Source organism: Protopterus annectens, chromosome 10.part0 (assembly GCF_019279795.1).
Source record: "Protopterus annectens isolate FY-2018-M chromosome 10.part0, PAN1.0, whole genome shotgun sequence".
In the NCBI taxonomy this organism is placed as follows: Eukaryota; Metazoa; Chordata; order Ceratodontiformes; family Protopteridae; genus Protopterus; species Protopterus annectens.
This window is the reverse complement of record NC_056744.1, coordinates 1,406,293,688-1,406,306,383: the sequence shown is the minus strand read 5'-3', so window position 1 is coordinate 1,406,306,383 and position 12,696 is coordinate 1,406,293,688.

The following is a 12,696-nucleotide window of genomic DNA, read 5'->3' as shown; positions in this document are numbered from 1 at the left end:
TTTCTAAGAATGCCCAGATATTTACCTCATATTCTGGGTCTGTTCCTTATAATAATTTGTGGTTTTCTGGGAAATCATTGAGAATAGACATCACCAAATAATGACAGAGATTTGAGTTTCAGACTTCATATCCTTTGGAAAATGCATGCTAATGTAAAAACTGTTATTGTAGCAACTTTCAATATTTATAAGAGCAGTATATTTAAAATCTGGCACTGATTCTGGACCACTGAAGCTCCATTATTTTATTTTTGTCTAGAATTCTTGCTAAGAGGCTGAATATGCAAATGGTTTGCCCTAATTAGAAACTATTCTGAAAGTACGATTTGTCTACTTATCTTCTCCATAAGATTACAAATACGTCATTGAAGTACCTGACATGCTTCCAAGGGAGGAAGAAAAGAAGCTTCACAGCAGATGTTAATTTTATAGGCTAAAACACTAATAAAGAGCAGTGTATAAATAGATGAAACCCACTCTCAAAAGCAGTTCTGGTTTTGATTATTTTTTCATAAAATGAATTGGGCGTTGGATATCAGAATGTAACACTTACTACAGACTATTTAAAAATATGCAATTTGTACATATTCATTTTTCAACTTCTGCTGATGAAAAAGAAACTGAAATTATCAAACACTATTTGCATACATTTACCTATGAATCAAGCTGATGTTATTCCCAAATTAGCAACACTTCTGAAGATCTGAAATTATGATATTCTCTGTCAGTTTTATCTACAAGTTTACAGGTTGTTTCTTTAAATGGCTGTCGGTTGAGCTTGGAAAAGAACAGTACTTTTTTTTCCCTTAGATGAAGCAACGGAAACAACAAACTTCAGTTAGGTGCACATATACGACTTCAAGTATGATGCTGTTTTTTTCATTTTGTGTGTGTGTGTGTGTGTGTGTGTGTGTGTGTGTGTGTGTGTGTGTGTGTGTGTGTGTGTGTGTAAATAGATATATAGAGAGATAGAGACACATACCTTGTCAGTGTACACCCCACCTATGCAAGTGATGATGACAGTGTCTTGTCCATTTCCTATCCTGTGTGGGTTTAGTGATGTCTGATGCACTGTGTGGCCATCCCATGCATTGCCCTGCATAGCCAATGTATAATAACATCTGCAACATTTTATTATGTGTTGTTTGGGGCAATGCCCATGGACCAGATGACACCTCTTTGCCAATGCTACTATGAACTAGACCTTCCTCTATCTCTGCTGTTATAATTTCCTTCCTTGACTCTTCACTTTGCCTACCTACCTCTGCTGCTGTGAATTGTGTGTTAGGTCCTGCCAAGATGTTCTCTTGCTCCTCCATTTATTTACACAATACCATGTTGTGTAGCATGGCACACAGAATGTATACCTTACAGCTTATGGCTGCACCTTATTATAATAATGCACAGAAGTGTCTAAACTTTGGGAATACCCATTTACTAGTCCAAATGCTCACTTCACTGTTTTTAGGATTCAGCTTGGGCAGTTTCATAGGATCAAAGGACTACATATCTAATTCAGCTACAAGTATGCAAGGGCATATTCATCATTGCCTATAAAACAAAACACAGAAAATATTATATATGTTCTGCTCCCAGCATGCCAGGCGACTTGTGTATATAGATTCGTTATACATGTGTGCACATGCTAATTAGCTGACTGATGAGAAGTCCCCTTTTGGGAGACACTAGCATAGGTTGGATATGTGCCCTGTATGTAATGTATGTAACTGTGTGCACTGCCTGTGTGGCACAGGTACATTATAAATAATGCCCCGGACATTACAGACCACCTTGAAATTTAGGGAGTGGAAGCCTAGCTTGTTTATGCACCTATCCATCTGGATTTAGAAGCAGCATGAGTGCAGTGCCTGAGACTTCAGGGAAATGGGCTAGCTCATAAAAAATGTGCATGGCATTGGTTCTCTCCACTGGTGCCCTTGAGAACCACATACGTTACTCAACATGTTGCAGCATATTGTTGAAGACTTGGTTTAGTATTTCATAAGGATGACAGCTGCCGTATCACTCAAAGAGTCTCTGGAGGTCACTGAAAGATATGTTTAGCTAAGTTGTTAATGCTACACATATCTTGTGTCCACAACAATAGGTATACCTCAGATTCCTCTCAGTTCTGCTTGTGAGGGACATGGTTCAGTTGGATCCCTTACAGTATGGCTATCCACTTAGAAGTGGTTCACTATCTGTTGTTCTGTTAGGTGCTTGAACACCAAAAGCCACCTGTGCTTCCTCCATTGGTACACATGATTGCAAAATACAATAGTGAAAACCCTGGATCTGATGGGAGCTGCAACACAAGCTGCCTGCTGCTACAGTTCCCATAGACTCCACGAATCTTGGCATTCAAAATGCATAAGCATGGCATGGAAATGTCACCATTTTATGCCTTTGACTAAGTCTGCCATTTTGGGTTCCTTCATTCATATGTTCTAAGCAGCTCATTTGCAAGTCAGTATGCACTCATTTGCTTGTACTGCATAACAAGGTATCTTGACCATTGCACAGTCATGCAGTGTGTGCCAGTGAATCACCTGGATCCTGCACATGGCATTGTCACCTGTTATTTTGTAAAGTGCATTGTGATAGCCTATTAAGTATTCAGGCCGCTCTCACAGAAGCAAGAAAGTTGTTTCCAATACTTGTGACATAAGTTCTGAAGCAGATCCAGACCATGAGTATAGTAATTAAGAAAAAGCGGCGAGGACAATCTCATTAAAATGGATCAGCCTGGACAATGGTTGACATTTAATTTTACCCCTTTGTGTAGAAATATTGACTTGGGATGTGACATAAAGTTCAAGTGTCTTTAACCAAACAAAAGGATTTGTGCTTTTTCAATGATCTTATGTGGCATTTCTGCAACAAGATGGAGAAATAATCCCCCATAATCCTCTCTATCAGTACTTCTTTGTTTAGTTTGACTGCAATTTCTAGAGTAGTATCTGGTGGGTTTCAAAGTGGGGACCATGAAGAATCTATTTCTAATGAGGACCTCTGCTTAGAAATGGTGATTTTAGGTATATTGTAATGTACAAAAGTGTGTTTGGTAAACAGAAACAGTTTGTGCTGCTTTTCAACAATTATAATTATTAATTTACTTTTTGCTTATTAGGTTAACCTCAGTTATCTTACACTACACTCTCATGAGTGAAGTTTGTCCAAGTAACTTTAGTGATTTTTTTTTGTTTGGGGCTTATTAAAACTGCATTGATCTATACTGTGCAAGCCCAGGTTTTCATAAATGTTTTGCAATCATGGAGCTGACATGTGTGTGTTTATATTATATATATATATATATATATATATATATATATATATATATATATATATATATATGTGTGTGTGTGTGTATGTATATAAGGAGGAGTATGGAAAAAAGATGTTCTAAAAAAGATTTTTATTTTTAATTTGTTTTATCTTTTTCAGCCTTTTTGAGTTATACTTCTTGATATAAAAATGATAAGCATAACTCATTTTAAGCTGATGTAGTTAGTCCTACTTGACTATAACCTGTATGCCCAAAGTGGTATTCATTCTGTCTAACCAGGGGTAATTTGGCAAGGACACTAGGGCAATCTCTCTATTCCTCTTGTAGAAAGCACTGAAAGGCTGATCTGCAAGGAGGTTACGACTCTCAGAAAAGTAAATAGAGAATTTTTTTCCAAATGACTTCATAACTATTCTTTGAGCTGTAATGAAATCTTTGTGAAACATCTTATATTTCAACTCTAGAAACACTGAAACTATTAGAATATGAGTGAGGGAGGAATCTTCCAGTGTACAGTAATGTATGTTTTGAGATCAAACATTGATATACCCAAAGCTATTGGTGTCTGACTAACACATTCATTCAGTCCCATACAGACTCAGACATTGAGTGAAACCCAAAAATATCCCAGATATTGTTTGGATTAAAAGTTTCCCTATCACCTGCCAATTGCTTGGATTAAAAGTTTCCGATATCACCTAACAAAAGAAGACCTGTACCTTTTCGCCTAAGGACATTACCATTGCATATAACCATTATTTGCTTCACAACCCTAACGACATCTGCAAAGTAAAAAAAAAAATTCATGAAAAAATTTTACTCATTTCTGTTGAACCATTACCATTATATGAAGAATTTCCAATGGACAAATAAACAGTAATCACATCACAGTATTGTGCTAAAATCAGTATGCACCCATTTTCTTAATCTACTCAACATCCTGTTTCTCAGGCAAAGGTATCCATTTATTATGTAGAAGGGAAATGTAATGGCGGAAGAGTACATTAGAGGTCCATGACTCCCAGATTTAACTCACATATGCAACCTCCAAGAGTCTTTGTGAGAAATCCTACAGCCAAAGAGAGACAAACAAGTTCTGCGGCTGAGAACTGGAGAGAACCCTGTCACATGCCTTTTCTTCAATTATGCCCATCTAAGGGGGAGCACGTCAATATTCAGTGCCAGACTAAACCACAGACTCAGAAGAAGCAAAAGCAAAAACCAGTGGAAAGAATCACACATTCATAATTTGAGAGTAATAATAAAAAAAGAAATTTGCAAAGTACTTATTACAATAAAGGGACCTATTACTATCTATTTTTGATTCTGCAGTAAACACGTCTCAACCATAAATCAAACAAGAGATGGCCATTGTTCTAAAAAACTGCATTTGAAACAGACACTTTTATGTTTTCAAATTTGGGAAACTGACACCCCCTTGTATCTCAGCTGAGAAACGACACAAAATAAAACTCAGGTAGTTGAGAAGCATCTGTAATTAAGGAGATGGATCAAAGCAAATGGAAGTGAATAAATAACAAGAGTGAACTGTGTAGGGGAATAGCAATCCAATGAAAGAAGAATTTAGTATAATTTGCAGCTGTACTTGTAGATAAGTTTTAGAGATACGTATTTTGTAACTGAGATTTCATTATTTGTCATAGGGGAAGGCCTTCAAATAGGTATTATGTTTGGAATACAGTAGTGAGACAACAGAGAGTTACTGTTTAAGTTGTGAGGGCGTTGTTAAGCGGTGTACCTTGTGCAACAGGTAGCACACTCATCATTGGTGCAGAAGGCTGTGGGTTCCATTCTTTCACCAGGTAGAATGATAGCTGACACTGCAGTACTGCATAAGGGAGGTGCTGTACCCCTGTGCATCTCATCCTTCAGATGAGATGTTAAACCAAGACTCTAACTGCTTGAGCTGGTGGTAGATCAGGCAGATGTAAAAGATCCTACGGCACCTATCAAAAAGAGTAGAGGAAGTTGACTGATGCCCTGGCAAAATTTTGCCTAGTAATATAAAATTGCCATCTCAGGTTTCCCCTGAAAAGAGGTCACTAGCTTAGTCAGCCTAACCTGGTCAGCAGAAGGTTAAATTAAAAATAAATAAATAAATAAATCAATAAAATATGTGAATAGTACAAAAAGTCAAAAGAGACAGCAATATTGACCAGTTTCAAAATGGAGCCAAAGGAATTACAGGAACTGAATAGCAGTGAACTGTAGTATCTGCAGTATAAATAAAAAATATAGTAAATTTAAATAGGAATCAAATTAATCCAGATATCCACACAGCTTTGACATGGAAATGTAATACAGCACTAAAACAGAAATGTGTGCAACTGGTACACATTCAAAACCCAATATTTGTCCAAAAGAAGATAAGCTTTGCAAGTAGAGGCCATTAAAAATAAATTGCTAGTTTATGCTGGTTATCTTGACCTTGCTTAGACATCTAGCAATATTCCAGGTACTTGAATATTTGATAAACCTCTTCTTCTTTCGGCTTTTCCTGGTTAGGGGTCGCCGCAGTGGATCACCTGTCTGCTCATGATTGGCAGCGGAATTTTACGATGTTGAGTTGCCAGCCTGGTGCCCAACCTTCCACAGAAGGCACGCACATGCACGCACTCACACCTAGGGCCAATTTAGAGTGTCTAATCCACCTACAGCATGTCTTTTGGATGTGTGAGGAAACTGGAGCACCCGGAAGAAATCCACGTGACCACAGGGAGGACATGCAGACTCTGCACAAAAGGCACCCCAGCCGAGGATCGAACTTGAGAACCTCTTGCTGCGATAAACTAAAAGAATTAAATGTTAATCCATACATAATTAAATGGGTAAAACACTGCTTAAGCAACAGGAAACAAAAAATCAAAGTGAGCATTACCTGCCTGTCCTGATGGGATTACCGGAGGTCTCTTGCGGGTTCTGTAATGGGGCAACTTCTTATTAGACTATTCTTCAAAAATCGGATAGTGAGCAGTAGGTTCTGCATAAGTCAATATGCTAATAATTGCAAAATTGTGACATAAATACTTCAACAAAAGATGCCAGGCCTTCAAGAGCTTCTACAAAAGTACAGGCATATAGCAGTTGTTAAGCCCTTACTGTTAATGTCAATAATCGTAGCATCATGAGACTTGGGAAAAATTATGAATTATGATGAGGAAAAAAATATTTTTTTAAATTACATACTTTAATGGTCTAGGGATAATGGTACACAACATTTAAACTTTGACTAGTTTGTTTTTACCATAGCCCATCTAATTGTAAAAGGCATATCAAGAGAGGTCACTATATCCCTTCTAACTAAATGATCTGATCCATGAATGAGTGCAGTACTGCATTCTGAAATTTCTAAACAAGCAGTTTCAAAGCTTATGAAATGTTACAATGATTGGCTACTAGAAACATTTAGAAAAAAAGGACTGACTGCGGTGGTGGTGCTGTAGTAGCGTTGTCGCTTCACAGTAAGACGTTGTCATGTTCGATTCTCAGCTAAAGCATCTTCTGTGTGGAGACATGCGTGAATGGGCGTACCTTCTTTGAAGGTTGTACGTCAGGGCTGGCAACTCAGTACGTAAAAATCTACTGCCAATCATTAGCGGACCGGAGTTCCGCTGTGGTGACCCCTAACCGTGAAAAGTCGAAAGATACAACATAGGACTGGAAAACATGAACTATTTAAAAAAGCTCCTTTTACCATTGTATCCTGTTTCCTACAGGTTAATCAAATGTAACCTTACCTGTAACTAGTTAATGAGGAAATGTAAATAGAAATAATTGACCCATCAAGGCAGGTCCATTACAAAGTCCTTTCCAAAAATATGGAATACTCTTTTCCTTCCAATCAGGGATCAGTTGTTCAATAAGTACTGATTATCATGGAAACACCCAAACATCTATGATCACAATGTTGAGCACAAAACACAGGCAGGACAAATGTCAACATACTACAATGCATGCGCTGAACATTATCCCTGGCACATGCATAACTAAACTTCAAAAAACAAAAGAAACACATTGTTTTTGTAGGGGGCAGGTCTTGCTACACCCCATACCCTCTACTAATTATATATAGTAACTCCGAGATCAAGCAATATCAGTGACAGGACATATTTCTCAACATAGAGAATTGTGAGATCTTGCACACCTGTTGACTATTTTCTTAGTCAATCAAATTTTGTTGACTAAACAGATGTCGACCAACTATAGTTTTGACAATATTCAGCACTCCACTCACATATATATGCTCAGCGGCTTACAAGTAGGGTGTCTGTGCCACTGGTCACTCAGACTGTTAGTAGGCATAGTTGGGGGGGGGGTTATGAAGCCCAGAGTGGCTAATGATCTATACTTGGTGAGATGCTTATGAAAATCCAAAGCAAGTGTGACCTCTAATGGAGAATAAAGTGTCACAGAGCATCTCTTCAAATTACAGCAGATGATGAAGATATCTTGACATTGTTGTACTAACCATTGTCACAGCTATGCATTTTGATTGGTCTCTGTAAAACAGGTGACTCCTGGCACCATGCCAACAAATCAACTGTTCTATTCCCTCAGTTCTGAGGCCTGCAAGTAAGATACCATTGGGGTCAGCTTCCTCAGGAGTTGGGAGGTTGACTCAGCAATGGATTACATCCAGAGATACCTAGAATGGAGTGATGGTGATCTATGGTTGGGCAGTGGCTCAATCCAGTGGAACACTGGGAGGTGGTGATCTATGGTTGGGCAGTGGCTCAATCCAGTGGAACAGTGGGAGGATACACAAAGACCAGAAGAGTGTGTGTGTGTGTGTGTGTGTGTGTGTGTGTGTGTGTGTGTGTGTGTGTGTGTGTATGTGTGTGTGTGTGCGCATGCATGTGTGTGTGCATCTGCGTGTGTGTGTGTGCATCTGCGTGTGTGTGTGTGTGTGTGTGTGTGTGTGTGTGTTGCTTGACAAGTAAACTTAAAAAGCTATGGGTCGTTTTCACTAGGTACAGCAGAAAGCTTGATGGATAGTGACAGATGAAGGACCAATAATGTAGAGAAACTTTGGTGTATGACTGCAAAGATGATAGATTTTCTTTTATACATCAGAGCATATTTAGATAGAAGTTGAATACTTATAATATGAAGCCTGTGACAAATAAACAAAACAGACTGGATTTTGAAGACAGAAAAACTCCACTCTTTATTGGCTAGTACATACAAGCTAAACACTTCACAAGACATGCGTTTTTGTCCAGGCACCTCCCAGACTTCATCAGAAATTACATGGAATGTGGAAACCCTGTTTAAATAGTAATAAGCTAACACTTAATAACCAATTAGTGGATAAAGCTATACATACAACACAAATCACATATTAAAAAGATAAAAGGGTTCCTTAAAAATATGAAGAAATTTCTAAAACATATAAAACATCAATCCTCAGAAAAAATGTATGAGTATAAATAACAGGTCTAATCAAAAATCATAATTTAGCCACCCTGAGTTTTAACAAAGGTAACAAGGAAATGTGATCATTTAGACCCAGGGATTTACTGGCATCCAACACTATTTGCCAGTAGTTTTCACGATAAGCCAACTTAGATTCTCATGGGCCTCCCCTGATGTCCCTAGGTACTACCGCTAATACAAAAAAAGTAAAATTAGCTCCCCCACAGGTTAATGTGTGTTTATATAATGCATTGGTAGAATTACACTTCCTAATATCATTGAGGTGTTCATAAATTTGACGTCTCATTTGCCTCTCTGTTTTACCTACATAAAACCCCTCGCATTGACCACACAAGGCAATATAGACCACCCCACAACTATTACTGTTGGTGTATGTATTGCCTAATAAAGTTTTGTTTCTTCCCTTGATATAAATACTTTCTGCGTGGGCAATGCGGGGGCATTGGGGCCAAGAACCACACCTGTATGTCCCTTTCTTCCTATGGGAGGGTACATGGGTGTTGTTGTTCTGTTCAAGCATGGCCTTAATGTTCTGTCCCTTTCTGTAGATAAACTTAAGGGTGTGTTTCTTGAAAACTTCAAGATCTGTAATTTCAACAAATCTGCCCCATTCTCTTTCAATAACACCTCTAAGGAAATAGGAGTCCTTACTAAAGTTAGTAACAAAGGCTCTGTTGTACTGCAAATCAGCATCATCACTAGTTTTTTGGTGCTGCATTGAAAAAGAGCTGTTCCCCAAAATAGGGGGATATTTGTCATATCGACCTGCCATAACCTCGTCCCTGACCTCCTGAATCATATCCTGAGGATAACCTCTTTGCAAAAATATTGCAGTAATAGTATCACATTCATTATAAAAGTCTTCATCCAGAGAGGTCATACAACTCACCCTCACTAACTGGCCCTTGATGATACCCCTTTTTTGGTAAACAGGATGAGCACTTGAGAACCATATATAGGAATTTGAAAATGTAGCCTTCCTATGAATTCTAGATTTAAATCCCCCTTTGGTCTTGGTGATGGCAACATCAAGATAGTGCATCAAGAGGGGTGTGGCTTCATAGGTGAATTTTAAAAAGGTTGTAGTGTCTGCCAAATAGTCAATAAATTGTTCCAATTGGGCTAAACTGTCATCCCAAAACAAACAGATATCATGAAGAAATCTTTTGTACAATTTCCATGATTTAGAAAAGAGGCTATTGAACACAAATTTGCATTCCCACATAGCCAGAATGATATTGGCATATGTAGGGGCACAGTTGGCCCCATAGCAACCCCCCAGTCATTGCCAGTAAATCCCTGGGTCTAAATGATCACATTTCCTTGTTACCCCTGTCAAAACTCAGGGCGGCTAAATTATGATTTTTAATTAGACCTGTTATTTATACTCATACATTTTTTCTGAGGATTGATGTTTTATATGTTTTAGAAATGTTTTCATATTTTTAAGAAACCCTTTTATCTTTTTAATATGTGATTTGTGTTGTATGTATAGCTTTATCCACTAATTGGTTATTAAGTGTTAACCTATTACTATTTAAACAGGGTTTCCACATTCCGTGTAATTTCTGATGAAGTCTGGGAGGTGCCTGGATGAAAACACATGTCTTGTGGAGCATTAAGCTTGTATATACTAGCCAATAAAGAGTGGAGTTTTCTGTCTTTGAAATCCAGTCTGTTTTGTTTATTAGTTACCTTCTTGACTGGTTCCTCATTTTTTGGTTAATGGAGCCTGTGACAGTTACTAGGAGAAGTGTTTTTAAGGTGGTGATGCTTACTAAGTCAGTTATGTTATAAGGATTTGACATACTAAAGACTATAACAGAAATAAACCAATATACGTAAGTATAATAATAACCACAGCTAAGAAAGTAACATCTAGGAAATTGAACTCAGGAGCAGAAATGACTCCAGGTGAAGTAGTAAATATTGAATATGATGTGTAGAACTGGGAAAACGAAACTGAAAAAAAAAATTCATGGCATAAGTTTGCAAGTAGTTAACACATATAATTATCAGGAATTTTGTACTAGCACCATGTGTAATTCATAAATGGTCGAGACTACAGTAATCCTATTATGGTCCTATAGGTGCCCAGGTATGAAGTAGATTTGGTAATGAATTATGGTATTATTACCCATAATGTAAATAATTGTGAATTGTGAGGGAGAGAGTAGAGGAGTATAACTCTGTGTTGGTACAACTGTGTGCCGACTGCAGCTACAGCATCAGCTGGGCAGGTAATGCTCCTTTTTCATATATTGCTTAGTCTAACATAGCTGTGCAGCAACATCATGCCAAATACAATGGAAAAAGTCATATGTAACTGTAAAGAAACATGGCTGTACTGACACATCCTGTACCTTAGTTCTGTGCATAGTCATGAATGAAAAAGCACACGTCTCACCCATATCTCTGTACCTTTTTACTGTGGAAATAGTTGTGAAAGTGCAAGCAAACATTTCCCACCTGTAGCTCTGCACCTTAGAACTGGGCATGCAGTCATGAAAGTACAAGCACACATGTCCTACTCCTAGCCCTGTACCTTAGTACTGTACATAAAGTCATGAAAGTACAAATACAGATGTCTGACCATACCTCTCTACATAGGTACTGCACAGTCATGAAAGCACAATCACACATGTCCCAACTGTACCTTAGTACTATGCGTACAGACATGAAAGTACAATCACACATGTCCCAACTGTACCTTAGTACTATGCATACAGACATGGAAGTACAAGCACACATGTCCTACCCCTAGCCCTGTACCTTAGTACTGTACATAAAGTCATGAAAGTACAAATACAGATGTCTGACCATACCTCTGGACATAGGTACTGCACAGTCATGAAAGTACAATCACACATGTCCCAACTGTACCTTAGTACTATGCGTACAGACATGAAAGTACAAGCACACATGTCCTACCCATAGCCTGGTACCATAGTACTGTACATAAAGTCATGAAAGTACAAATTCATAGATTACTAGGCTAACTGCCCTTGTGGGCCATTTTAAGCCAAACTAATCACCCCATGTGAGATTCAAAGCCTGCACCCTGTGTTTCTAAGGTAAACACCTTAACCATTACAGCAACCTCCCAAATTCAAATACAGATGTCTCACCCATACCACTGTATCTTAGTACTGCACAGACATGAAAGTACGAGCACACATGTCCTGCATCTAGCCCTGCACCGTAGTACTGTACATAAATTCATGAAAGTACAAATACAGATGTCTCACACATACCCCTGTATATTAGTACTGCACACTCATGAAAGCACAGTTACATATGTCCCAACTGTACCTTAGTACTGTGCGTACAGACATGAACATGCAAGCACACATGAGTCACCCCACCTCTGTGATGTCACTGACCATGGGAGCATCACCACAAATACACCCTCTCATTTGCATATTATGCACTTGTCTAATGATAATGACTCCTTCATGAATCACTTTTTTCATCAGGAACACAGAGCAGGACAATCTCCCCTTACCGTGTATTTCTGTGTCATGCTACCAGTCATATTATAAGGTACATGCAGGAGTTGTCTTAGCTGTTCTTTCATAAGGAAAATCTGTGTTAGGGTACGTTACTATGAGTGAATCATGCACAGAAGATGCAAAAACAAGAAAAATGGTCTGTGAGCAGAGACGTTTCAACAGAATGAACAGTGGGCAATTCATGATTCATGATTATGAATTTTGGAATGTTGCAAGCATCATCCAGTTAAAAGGCACATGCCAAGAAGTGCAATCAGCTTGTCATTTCTGTAGAGATCACTTTATGTTCTTGGCATAATGCAAATGACTTAATGGCTTAGAAAAATCCAAGGCTAAAGTTATTTTTGATGGATACAGAGAGGTTTGCTATTAGTTTAGCTATTAGAGGTAGAATTGCTACTCATTTGCATAACAATTATTCTTAGTAAAAGTTAATTTAAA